Source organism: Tursiops truncatus, chromosome 5, assembly GCF_011762595.2.
Source record: "Tursiops truncatus isolate mTurTru1 chromosome 5, mTurTru1.mat.Y, whole genome shotgun sequence".
Classification (NCBI taxonomy): domain Eukaryota; kingdom Metazoa; phylum Chordata; class Mammalia; order Artiodactyla; family Delphinidae; genus Tursiops; species Tursiops truncatus.
This window is the reverse complement of record NC_047038.1, coordinates 65248389-65260768: the sequence shown is the minus strand read 5'-3', so window position 1 is coordinate 65260768 and position 12380 is coordinate 65248389. Positions and strand designations below refer to the sequence as shown.

The 12380-nt window shown below is 40.9% G+C and overlaps 1 long non-coding RNA gene across 1 annotated transcript; it reads right to left on the bottom strand.

Moving 5' to 3' along the window:
• Positions 1–6509: 6509 nt before the first annotated feature.
• LOC141278776 (uncharacterized) lies at positions 6510–11985 on the bottom strand. The gene is made up of 3 exons (XR_012331973.1): positions 10954–11985; positions 7986–10003; positions 6510–6953 (listed from the first exon to the last, which is right to left on the bottom strand). It is a non-coding gene; the product is annotated as an uncharacterized lncRNA (long non-coding RNA).
• Positions 11986–12380: the final 395 nt, after the last annotated feature.

Here is a 12380-nt window from a genome sequence, read left to right as displayed (position 1 = left end):
TGATCTGTCCATTGGTAAAAGTGGGGTGTTAAAGTCCCCTACTATGATTGTGTTACTGTCGACTTCTCCTTTTATGGCTGTTAACATTTGCCTTATGTATTGAGGTGCTCCTATGTTGGGTGCATAAATATTTACAATTGTTATATCTTCTTCTTGGATTGATCCCTTGATCATTATGTAGTGTCCTTCTTTGTCTCTTGTAATAGTCTTTATTTTAAAGTCTATTTTGTCTGATATGAGAATTGCTACTCCAACTTTCTTTTGATTTCCATTTGCATGGAATATCTTTTTCCATCCCCTCACTTTCAGTCTGAATGTGTCCCTAGGTCTGAAGTGGATCTCTTGTAGACTGCATATATATGGGTCTTGTTTCTTATCTATTCAGCCAGTCTATGTCTTTTTGTTGGAGCACTTAGTCCATCTACATTTAAGGTAGTTATGGATATGTATGTTCCTATTACCATTTTCTTAATTGTTTTGGGTTTGTTATTGTAGGTCTTTTCCTTCTCTTGTGTTTCCTGCCTAGAGAAGTTACCTTAGCATTTGTTGTAAAGCTGGTTTGGTGGTGCTGAATTCTCTTAGCTTTTGCTTGTCTGTAAAGGTTTTAATTTCTCTGTTGAATCTGAATGAGATCCTTGCTGGGTAGAGTAATCTTGGTTGTTGAAACAAACAAACAATTTTGGTTGTTGATGAAATCTCCCTTTCATCACTTTAAATATGTCCTGCCACTCCCTCTGGCTTGCAGAGTTTCTGCTGAAAGATCAGCTGTTAACCTTATGGGGATTCCCTTGTATGTTATTTGTTGTTTTTCCCCTTGCTGCTTTTAATATTTTTCTTTGTATTTAATTTTTGATAGTTTGATTAGTATGTGTCTTGGAGTGTTTCTCCTTGGATTTATGCTGTATGGGACTCTCTGTGCTTCCTGGACTTGATTGACTATTTCCTTTCCCATATTAAGGAAGTGTTCAACTATAATCTCTTCAAATATTTTCTCAGTCCCTTTCTTTTCCTCTTCCTCTTCTGGGACCCCTATAATTCAAATGTTGCTGCGTTTAATCTTGTCCCAGAGGTCTCTAAGACTGTCCTCAATTCTTTTCATTCTTTTTTCTTTATTTTGCTCTGCAGTTGTCATTTCCACTATTTTATCTTCCAGATCACTTATCCATTCTTCTGCCTCAGTTATTCTGCTATTGATTCCTTCTAGAGAATTTTTAATTTCATCTATTGTGTTGTTCATCATTGTTTGTTTGCTCTTTAGTTCTTCTAGGTCCTTGTTAAATGTTTCTTGTATTTTCTCCATTCTATTTCCAAGATTTTGGATCATCTTTACTATCATTACTCTGAATTCTTTTTCACATAGACTGCCTATTTCCTTTTCATTTGCTTGGTCTGGTGGGTTTTTACCTTGCTCCTTCATCTGCTGTGTGTTTCTCTGTCTTCTCATTTTGCTTAACTTACTGTGTTTGGGGTCTCCTTTCGAAGACTGCAGGTTCGTAGTTCCCGTTGTTTTGGTGTCTGCCCCCAGTGGCTAAGGTTGATTCAGTGGGGTGTGTAGGCTTCCTGGTGAGGGGACGATTGCCTGTCTTCTGGTGGATGAGGCTGGATCTTGTCTTTCTGGTGGGCAGGACCACGTCTGGTGGTGTGTTTTAGGGTGTCTGTGACCTTATTATGATTTTAGGCAGCCTCTCTGCTAATGGGTGGGGGTGTGTTCCTGTCTTGATAGTTGTTTGGCATAGGGTGTCTAGCACTGTAGCTTGCTGGTCATTGAGTGGATCTGTGTCTTAGCATTGAGATGGAGATCTCTGGGAGAGTTTTCGCTGGTAGGTATTACGTGGAGCTGGGAGGTCTCTGGTGGACCAGTGTCCTGAACTTGGCTCTCCCACCTCAGAGGCACAGGCCTGACACACAGCTGGAGCAGCAAGACCCTGTCAGCCACACAGCTTCAGTGTCCTTTTCATTCCCTCTCCTTTCCTGGTCACTTTTTGAAGCTGTACAGCTAGACTTACACGTGGTTGTAATGCCAATGTGATCTGCAAAACAATATCTGATGCAAAACAGGCTCTTTTTAAGGAATATAGTCTCTATCTACTTCTCAATTTATATCAAATGCCTGTGTCAAGCTATAACATCATAATGCACACTGGGTTTTTTTCCAAAATTTTGTTTTGAAAATTTTCAAACATACAACAGAATTGAAAGAATTTTACAGTTAACACCCATACACTCTCTACCTAAATGCTACATTAATGTTTTACTATTCTTGCTTTGTTCTGTAATTAGGCACCCACCTGTCCTATCTATCCATGAATCCATCTTATTTTTTCTCCCCAATACTTCAACATGCACATCATTGAACCAGACCAGAACATAGGCTCTTCAATGGCAGGCAAATCCCTAAAGAGAAGAAAGAGGGAAGAGTTTAGCTGACCATACCCAGTTTCTTCTTTCACACTACCAGTTAAACCAGGCACCCCTCTTGCCATGGGGTAAGAAGTGGCAAGAGAGGCCAAGTGTGACAGCAGGGATCTCTCTCCACAAGGTAACAGGAGGAGTGGGAAATATATTCCCTTACAAAGAGTACACTGAGTGATTTAGTGGACGAGCATCTTCAGTAGCATCCAAATAATAAACATAACAGTTTCCTGGCATTCCTAACACTCCTACCTAACAGCAATTTAGACTTCAGTAACTCTAGTGTCTTCCATTTTTCACAATTCTCCTATAACTATACCCATCTCTGTTTCTCTTCCCTTTTATTTACCTGTTGCTCTCATTCTCTCACACTCCAAAAGCTCATTCTCCATGCAAAGAGGAATATGGTGGCCCATTGTGATGGACTTACATCCCAAAAGTTCCCTGCTCTGAGAGGAAAAAGAATTATTTATTTCCAATTTCAAGGAAGGACTAAAATTGGTCCAGATTGGATCACATGTCTATTTTGGACAAAGCACTGGGGCCAAGAGGTCATGTGTCAACTCCTGTGTTCAAAGGGATAAAGTCTACTATAGAAAGAAGTTAGGGATGCTGGGCCTCACTAGAAACACAAAGGAATTCCAACGTTCTAACTCATTTATTTTACCTCAATGCCCACTCCACCCATAAATTTTATTAAAAGTTGAAACTCCTGTTGATGTTATAGTGAGAAAATCTCTTTAGCAAACATATTTTATATTGTAACATTGGGGGGAGCAGTGATTTTTTTCTTTTTTTAAGGATCTGTTTCAATTGAGTGATTAGTGAAAGATTAACATGCTTTCTTATCAAAGAAAATTAATAGTTTTTACTTAGATTGATCTTGAAATTTTTTGTTCTTGAAATTGTTGAGTCAAATAGAAGCTTTAAGGATGAATTCAAACGTCTAAGGAACTTGGTATGAAGGGGAGAATAAACTGTTTAACCTCTGTTTAACCTTCTCTAGAATGTTTATTTAAACGTTCTGCCAATGTTGATATGATTCACCCAGGAATGTAACCCAGGTTATGTACAGTTAGATATAATTTATTTACAAATCCGCAGAACTTTGGTTATGTCTATAACAAACTTTAAGAAAATAAACTGAATGTGCAAGTGCTTTAATCAAACAGCGTCCACATATATAAAAGTAAGAACAAAATTGAGACAATTCCAACCCTTAACAACAACGTTGTTTTTCCAGCTCAAAGATTAGACCAGTAGCCAAATGAAGAGATATTAGAACAAATAAAACAAGTCCAGCGTCTCATATCAAAATCTCGCCCTTCTCCAACTTTAATATCAATAATCAATCCATTCTATCAAAATCAAACCAACCAAAAACCCATTTGCTTTTGCAAAAGCTACAATCTTCTCTTATGACCGTGTTAGCAGAACTAAAATTCTGGGACTCCTTATCTTTCCCAGCACATGGGTTTTAAAATCTCAAATACCCTCATTTTTTCAAAGTACAAGGGCTCAATCCTACGAGGAATTGGAACTTGGGTTAAAATGTACTTTAAAACGCAACCAAAGAAAGAGACGAACTATCAAATGGCTCCCCTGTAAGACAGCTTCAGATATTCAGTTTAGAGTTATTTCAGAGATGCTGAGTAAATTCTGACTTGATTCTAAACCAAATGCCCTTGGGGGTCTCCAGCTGCCAGAGTCTTCCATAATGTTGTGATTAGACCCTCTCTTGGACCCTCCCCATGCATGCTCTGTTCCTGCTTTGCAGACAGCCTATCTGCCAGGGGACATTCTGCCTATCCGTCCAAAAGGCCTGGGTGGGGTTTCGCCACAACCGAGTTAGCCTGCTTCTATGGATCCTTTGGAAGAGAAGATAGATGAATTGGATAGTTGAAACATAACAGGAAAGTGGTTCCTCTAGGTTCCTGCACCAGGAAATAGCTCCTAGTGCCAAGACTCTTAACTCCAATGCCAAGACCACAATAATATGGAGGTTGACATTCTGTGTTCAGTTCCACTGCTACTAAAGGAATAATGCTTTGCAAAAAGCCATGATGTCTACAGTGCATCCTGTTCAGCATAGGGCCTTGAGCAAACACAGAAACATGTGCCCCTGCTTCTATCGTATGGTGGACGAAAATACCAGTCATAATTCTCTTCCCCTTCTCATTTTTTTTCTTTTTGCGGTACGCGGGCCTCTCACTGTTGTGGCCTCTCCCGTTGCAGAGCACAGGCTCGGGACGCTCAGGCTCAGTGGCCATGGCTCACGGGCCCAGCCGCTCCGCGGCATGTGGGATCTTCCCGGACCGGGGCACGAACCCGTGTCCCCTGCATCGGCAGGCGGACTCTCAACCACTGCGCCACCAGGGAAGCCCCTCCCCTTCTCATCTTAACAATCAATCCTTTTCTTAAAAAATGGAAAATTAAAAGGAAGACATTAGAACGTTGGAATGACAGCCAGACCAGAGGGCAATCCCATTCAGCCCAATATTTTGTTTTTAAGAGTGGAGACTCATGACTGTTTCAAGGAATAGTGTTGTTGCCCTTCATGATCTAAGCCCAAAAGGTATTGCTAGGTCCCAAATATCTCTAATTGTCCTTAATTATAGCCTACAAGTCCTCATAAACCTAACTCAGTCATATAACACTTCCACCTTTGACCCAGCCAAATTACCTTGGGGCACACATAGAGTCATCACTCAGCATTCAAGGAGTTAACTCCTGAAGTTCCTGCTTCTCTTACTTCCTCCTCTTCAATTCTCCTTGAACATCCTTCAACACATTTTTTTTTTTTTGGCTTAGCCTTTCCAGTTTAATGGACTGATGATTGCCTCTTATGGATTCTAACCTACGGTTCTAGCTCTTGCTTTGTAAACACCTATGTCCTTATGACTGTTGCTTGTCACAAACGTGCTATTGGGAGCCACATTACCTATTTACATCACCATGTCACCCAGGCGAGTCACATTGAGTATGGCCTAACCTTCCAAACATACTCTTTTATGGGTAATGCATTCCCCAAGTTAATTGCCCCTCCCCTTTATATTGTAACACATTTCCTTATTCACAACAAACCACTTGGTTCAAGCATCTAAGCCCATAGTTTCCAAAATGCATATTAGAATCCAGTGGGGCGTTTTAAAGACCTACCTATGCCTGTATCTCACCCCCAGGGCCTGACTTAATAAATATAGGTTGCAACAGGGATTCTTCAAAGGCTGCAAAGTTGAGAATTCTTAGACTTGGAGCATACATTTCAGTTCAAGGCAACTTAGCCCTCTCCACATCTGTCTTTACTGACTGAAAAGTTTAAATCTTTTTAGTATGACTTCTTACAGAATTCTTCTAACCTCTTGATTATTTTAACTGCTGCTCTCAACTCAGTAAAGTTTGTAATGTTAATTTGGACAGGTGAAAAGAATAATTGATACCACCTGCAGACCACAGCAGCTAGAAGTCAAGCGGATGGAAACAATCATATTGTAAGCTTCTCAAAGGAAGGGATACGCCTTACCCTTCTTTGTATTTCCACAGCATCCACCATGGTACTTGGATCAAAGTAGGTGTCTAATACATATTTAGGAGGGAAAGTAGGATAACCTGTATATAGGATCTGCTTCCAATTTTTTAAATATCTCTAATATATATGATGTTCGTGTAGTTGGAAAATACATCATTTGGTGGGGAACAACCAGTATGTTTTCAATTGGCTCACTTTTTTTTTTAGCAGCTTTATTGGGATATAAATCACATACCATACAATCCACACTTTTAAAGTGTACAATTCAATGACTTTTAGTATATTCAGAGGGTTGTGTAACCAACACCATAATCAATTCTAGAACATTCATCACCTTAAAAGGAAACCCCAGACCCATTAGCAGCCACTCCTCATTCCTCCCCAGTCCCTTTCCCCTCAGACCTAGGCAACCACTGATATACCTTATGTCTATAGATTTGCCTGTTCTGGACATTCATGTAAATGGAATCAGACAATACCTGGTCTTATGTGTCAAGCGTTTTTCACTTTGTATGTTTCCTAGATTCATTCATGTTGTAGCAGGTACCAGCACACCATTCATCTTTATTTATTTATTTATTTATTTTGCGATACGCGGGCCTCTCACTGCTGTGGCCTCTCCCGTTGCGGAGCACAGGCTCCGGACGCGCAGGCTCAGCGGCCATGGCTCACGGGCCCAGCCGCTCTGCGGCATGTGGGATCTTCCCGGACCGGGGCACGAACCCATGTCCCCTGCATCGGTAGGCGGACTCTCGACCACTGCGCCACCAGGGAAGCCCTGAACATCTGTTTTTATATGGACCTATATTTTTATTTCTCTTCGGTGTACACACAGGAGAATTGCTGAGTCACATGGTAACGCTATGTTTAACCTTTTGAGAAACTGCCAAATGGTTTTCTACATCGGCTGCACCATTTCACACGGCCACCATCTCCCCTTCCCTCCGCCTTCCCTCCATTCAAGCAGCTAGGCCTTTCTCTTCCCATCGCTTCAGGGGCAGGATGTGACTGACTGAAAGAAAAACCAAAGGAGTGTTCCTGACTTTCATTTCCAAAAGTATACACCTTTAGGGGACCAGTAAAGACTGGCAAAACAGACAAAAAGAAGACAGTTGCTGGGAGTTAATGGGTCCCAGAAGGGGGTTGTTGGATGGGCAGTGTGATATCCTTAGTAAGAAGACCCCTTAAAAGCTCAGGGAGGAAACTGCTACCTGAGGAATCTAGGCCCCTGGGTCTTTAGAGAGCCTAGCAGATGTTTCCTCACCCAGTATGGCAAGAAAAGCAGATAGTTCAGCTGCACTCAAAGTTGAGACAGTAGAGGTTGCAGGAATAAAGAACAACTCACTGTCAACATAGAGATGAGGGACCCGGAGCCTGCTCCCAACCCCCTGGAACTACATACACCTCCTGGAATTTAGGTTTAAACTCAGGGGGAAGAAGTGATGAGAGAACCCCAAACTGAGCAAGATTCATTTTCTACCAGGAATTTAGGTTTAAACTCAGGGGGAAGAAGTGATGAGAGAACCCCAAACTGAGCAAGATTCATTTTCTACCAGCGTAGCAAAATACAAGTTCAAAATTAAATTCAATTGTGTTTGGGTAAAGTGAAAAAGTTGTATTTTTGAGTTATGCACTGAGAGGAGTACCCACCACATAAGATTGGAAGAAAGACTAAAGAAGTCAATGTCCCAGACCTACTAGAGCATGGACTTGAGGATATGGGGAGGGGGAAGGGTAAGCTAGGACGAAGTGAGAGAGAGGCATGGACATATATACACTACCAAATGTAAGGTAGATAGCTAGTGGGAAGCAGCCGCAGAGCACAGGGAGATCAGCTGGGTGCTCTGTGACCACCTAGAGGGGTGGGATAGGGAGGTGGGAGGGAGACGCAAGAGGGAAGAGATATGGGAACATATGTATATGTATAACTGATTCACTTTGTTATACAGCAGAAACTAACACACCATTGTAAAGCAATTATACGCCAATAAAGATGTTAAAGAAAAAAGTCAATGTCCAATAAATATACGAAAAAACAACTCACCACTGACAATACCATGTGCAGCAAGGATGTGGAACAAAAGGAATTCTTCTGAACTGCTGGCAGTGATCGGTTGGAGCTACGACTTTGGAGAGCAACTCAGCAGGACTTAAATTGAACAGCTGCAGGCTCTGTAACCCAGCAACTCCTTTCCTCCGCCTGTAAGGGAGAGATCTCTTGCACAGGTGTGCCAAGAGAGATGCAAAAAAAAAGAAAAGCTCACCATAACATTGTTTGTAATGGCAAAACAAAAATTTACAGACAAGCTAAAAGTCCATCAGCAGGGGACTAGATGAATAAATTGTGCCATGTGCATTCAAAGGAATACTATACAGCCCTTTTCCCCAAAATGTGATTCCTCACCAGCCTCATTCACTGCACCTGAGAATTCCAGACCTACCCAAACAGAATCTGTATTTTAACAAGCTCCCCTGGTGATTCTTATGCCTATAAAAGTTTGAGAAGTGCGGTTCAAGGCAGTTAAATGAATGAACTAGGGCTGCTTGTGTCAACCTGGATAACTCTTAAAAACATAATATTCAGAGAAAAAAATAAACAAGTCGCCAAAAGTTAGGATAGTATGATGCCATTTAAATAAAATTTGAAAACATGAGCAAATTTTTATGAGTATATTCACACGTAGTTGACATTAGGACATACAGAAAATTTTATAAACACCAAATCCTGGGGCTTCCCTGGTGGCGCAGTGGTTGAGAGTCCGCCTGCCGATGCAGGGGACGCAGGTTTGCGCCCCGGTCTGGGAAGATCCCACATGCCGCGGAGCAGCTGGGCCTGTGAGCCATGGCCGCTGAGCCTGCGCGTCCGGAGCCTGTGCTCTGCAATGAGAGAGGCCACAGCAGTGAGAGGCCCGCGTACCGCAAAAAAAAAAAAAAAAAAAAAAAAAAAAAAAAAAAAACCACCAAATCCTGGATACTAGTTACCTCTGGAGGGAAAGGGAGAGGATCAGAAAGCTACAGAGGAGGAGGCTTCAACTGCAATTACAATGATGACTTGTTCTAAAGCTACATGGTGAATACACTTGGGTTTCTTTCATATGTTTTTACAGGCCCAGAATTTTCATTTGAACAAGGAGCTTTTCAAAAACAGTATTTAAATCTGGGTGGATAATTTTAATTTTTTTCTGAATATGTTTAATATTTTCCAAATATTTACAATGACCATATATTGCTTATATAGTCAAAAAGTCTATATTAAGAGTAATATTGAATTCTTTGTTTTTGATGAACAAGGCATCTTTTTACTTAAAACACCAAACTAATTGCCGGTCTTATTGCTTTCTAGCCACTCACTCCAATCTCCCACATCACGCCTTACTTTAGCACACAGATTGGGGCTCAGGAGTCGCTGGTGCCCGAAGATGTACCCAGGGTGGTGGCTGGCACAGAGGGATGGGAGATGATTCTGAATTGGAGCTCTGGTGGTTGTTCTGCCTTTGTCACCTGAAGCAGTGTGGAATTTGGAAAAACATGTCATTTCTCGGAGCCTCTCTTTTCTTTAAAATAGGGATAATAACTCATGCCTGGTTTATCTCGCAAAAGAGAGAAGGAACATGAAAATAGTTTTGAACTTTACCATGCTTTGGGAAAGTCAAGTTCTTCCTCAACTGCTCAGCTGCTTGTATTAGTTACCAATCCTGGGCTGCCTAGAGATTACTGTAGCAATTCCATCCAAGAGGGTTTCTAACCTTCGTTCCATGTCTGGTTGGTGGGGTAGTCTATGGGGTTGCTCCCCAACTTTTCCTGGTTTCTCCCTTTTCTGGGCACATGGTAGCATTGCACTTTCCCGTCTTCTTGAAATCAGATATGGCCATGTGAGTTGGTGTCTCCAGTGAATTTTGAGCATTAAGTGATGTGTGTACCTTCCAAGAAGAAACTTGAAGAGTGGTTTGGGGGGTCACCACCTCACTTTCCAACTGCAGGGTGATGTGGAAACACATGTGGTGATGCAGCCTCAGAACTCCTGTGTCTCTGAGTGACTGAGGTAAGCAGATATATACATACCTAGAGTGGAGAGTAGCATGGATGAAAAATAAACTTGTTATAGTTAGGACGTGAGATTTGGAGACTATTTATAACCACAGCAAAACTAAGTTTAGCCTGATAGATGCAGCTGGCTAAAATTAGTGTAGTATGTGTATTAAAGAAAAGGATGGGTGACAACAACACGTCTTCATCGGAAATAAAAGTAACAGGGGTATAACAGGATGTGGATTCATGATTCCCCTTCAGTTACTCCCTCCATGACTCAGCAGAGGCTTATACTTTCTCATTTAAGACCAGAAGGACAGCAATTTCCAGGCTCTTGTTGACCCTTGCAAAGAAGTACTCCCATCTCTTTCAGAGAGGGTTTTACACCCAATAATAAATGGCCAGGTCAAGGATTGGCATGATAGCTATTAAAGCTGTTTGCCCAATATTTCTTGTTCTCCTCCTTTCCAGGAATATGGTAAGATTGTACCACCTATTCCTCTTGGGATTGGGTGGGGTCATGTAATTAGTTTGGGGCAATGAGTTATAACCAATTAATTGTCAGTGCAAAACCCTCCAGTTTTCCCCTCTGGTCTGATGACCCACAGTGTTAGAGATGATGGCTGCTCCATGAGCAGGAGAGCAGGAGTTGCTAGATATGAAGAGCCAATCCCTCCTGCCCAATCCGAAATGGACATGTAATCTTACATGAAAAATTGTTTTAAGCCACTGAGATTGTGGCTTGTTTGTTACAGCAGCGTAACCTAGCTTTTCCTGACTGATAGAGAGAGAAATCCTGAAATAAAGTTACTGCTTCCTTTGAAATGCTCACAACCACCACAAGCCTCAAGTGAAGTTATGCATTCCTCTCCATAATCTGGCTAACTGAGCAAAAACAAAATAAAATAGAAACAAAACAAAAAGAACACTGAGTCCTCAGAGGCTTTATTAATGGAGCTAAAGTCCTCCGGGGAGGCACTTACATGTTCCTCCAGTAAGCGTTAAGTCTGGTTCTCAGGTACCGTCTCATCTGTGGCTTGATCACAGGAGCATCTCTGAAGCTGGGAACACAGAGTTCCAGAAAGGATGTTGTTTTTCCTCCTGCTTCCAGTTCCAAGGTTGCGTTCCCAGAGGTGAGTTAACAAGTGAATTTTTCTTAATTCTTTATTATTATTGAGGTATAATTGACATATAACGTATTAGTTCCAGGTACACAACATAATGATTTGATATATGTATATATTGTGAAATGGTCACCACAAGTTCACTTAACATCTGTCACCATACTTAGTTACGAATTTGTGTGTATGATGAGAACTTTTAAGACTTACTCTCTTAGCGACTTGTAAATATGCAATGCAGTATTTTTAACTATAGTCACCATGTTGTACATTACACCCCCATGACTTATTTATTTCGTAACTAGCAGTTTGTACCTTTTGACCACCTTCACCCATTTTGCCCACACCTCTACCCCTGACTCTGGCAACCACCAATCTGCTCTCTATAAGCTGGGTTTTTTGTTTTTGTTTTGTTTTGTTTCTTTAGATTCCACATATAAGTGAGACCATACAGTGTTTGTCTTTGTCTATCTGACTATTTAACTTAGCATAATGCCCTCAAGGCCCATCCATGTTGGAATTCCCTTTTTATGGCTGAGTAATATTCCATTGCATACATGTACCATATCTTCTTTATCCATTCATCTGTTGATGGAAACTTAGATTGTGTACATGTCTTGGCTATTGTAAATAATCCTTCAGTGAACATGGGGGTGTATATATCTTTTTGAGTTAGTGTTTTTGCTTTCTTAAGGTAAATACCTAGAAGTGGAATTTTTGGATCATACAGTAGTTCTATTTTTAATTTTTTTAGGAACCTCCATACTGTTTTCCATGGTGGCTACACCAATTTACATTCCCACCAACAGTGCACAGGGTTCCCTTTTTTCCACATCCTTGTCAACAAGTGAATATTCAAGGTCTGTTAGTGTTCATGAGCTTTTCTAATCGTTTTCACAGTGTTTACCACTTACTCAGTATTCCATATGTGTGTGTTTTCTTTTAAATGTTTGTTCTTCTGAGAAATAAAAAGAAAAAAGCTGCCTTATGCAGTCAGGTGATCTCTAGCCGGTGATCAACTGTTATAACTTTGACCTTGGAATCCCCACAGAGGTTTTTTTCAGTTGTCTTGTGCAAAGTACTTTATTTCAGGTGCTTGGAAGAATACCTGAAGAATTACTCATCAACTGAGGTTCTCATCTCCGTATGAAGCATTTTTACCTCAGCCTTTATTTGGTTTTGTTTCTGAGACAACATCTCTGAAATTCTCAATTCATTGCCAAGCACACTTAAACTTTACTTATTCAATGGACTGATCCCTGAATTTTTAGAAACATTTATTTATATGT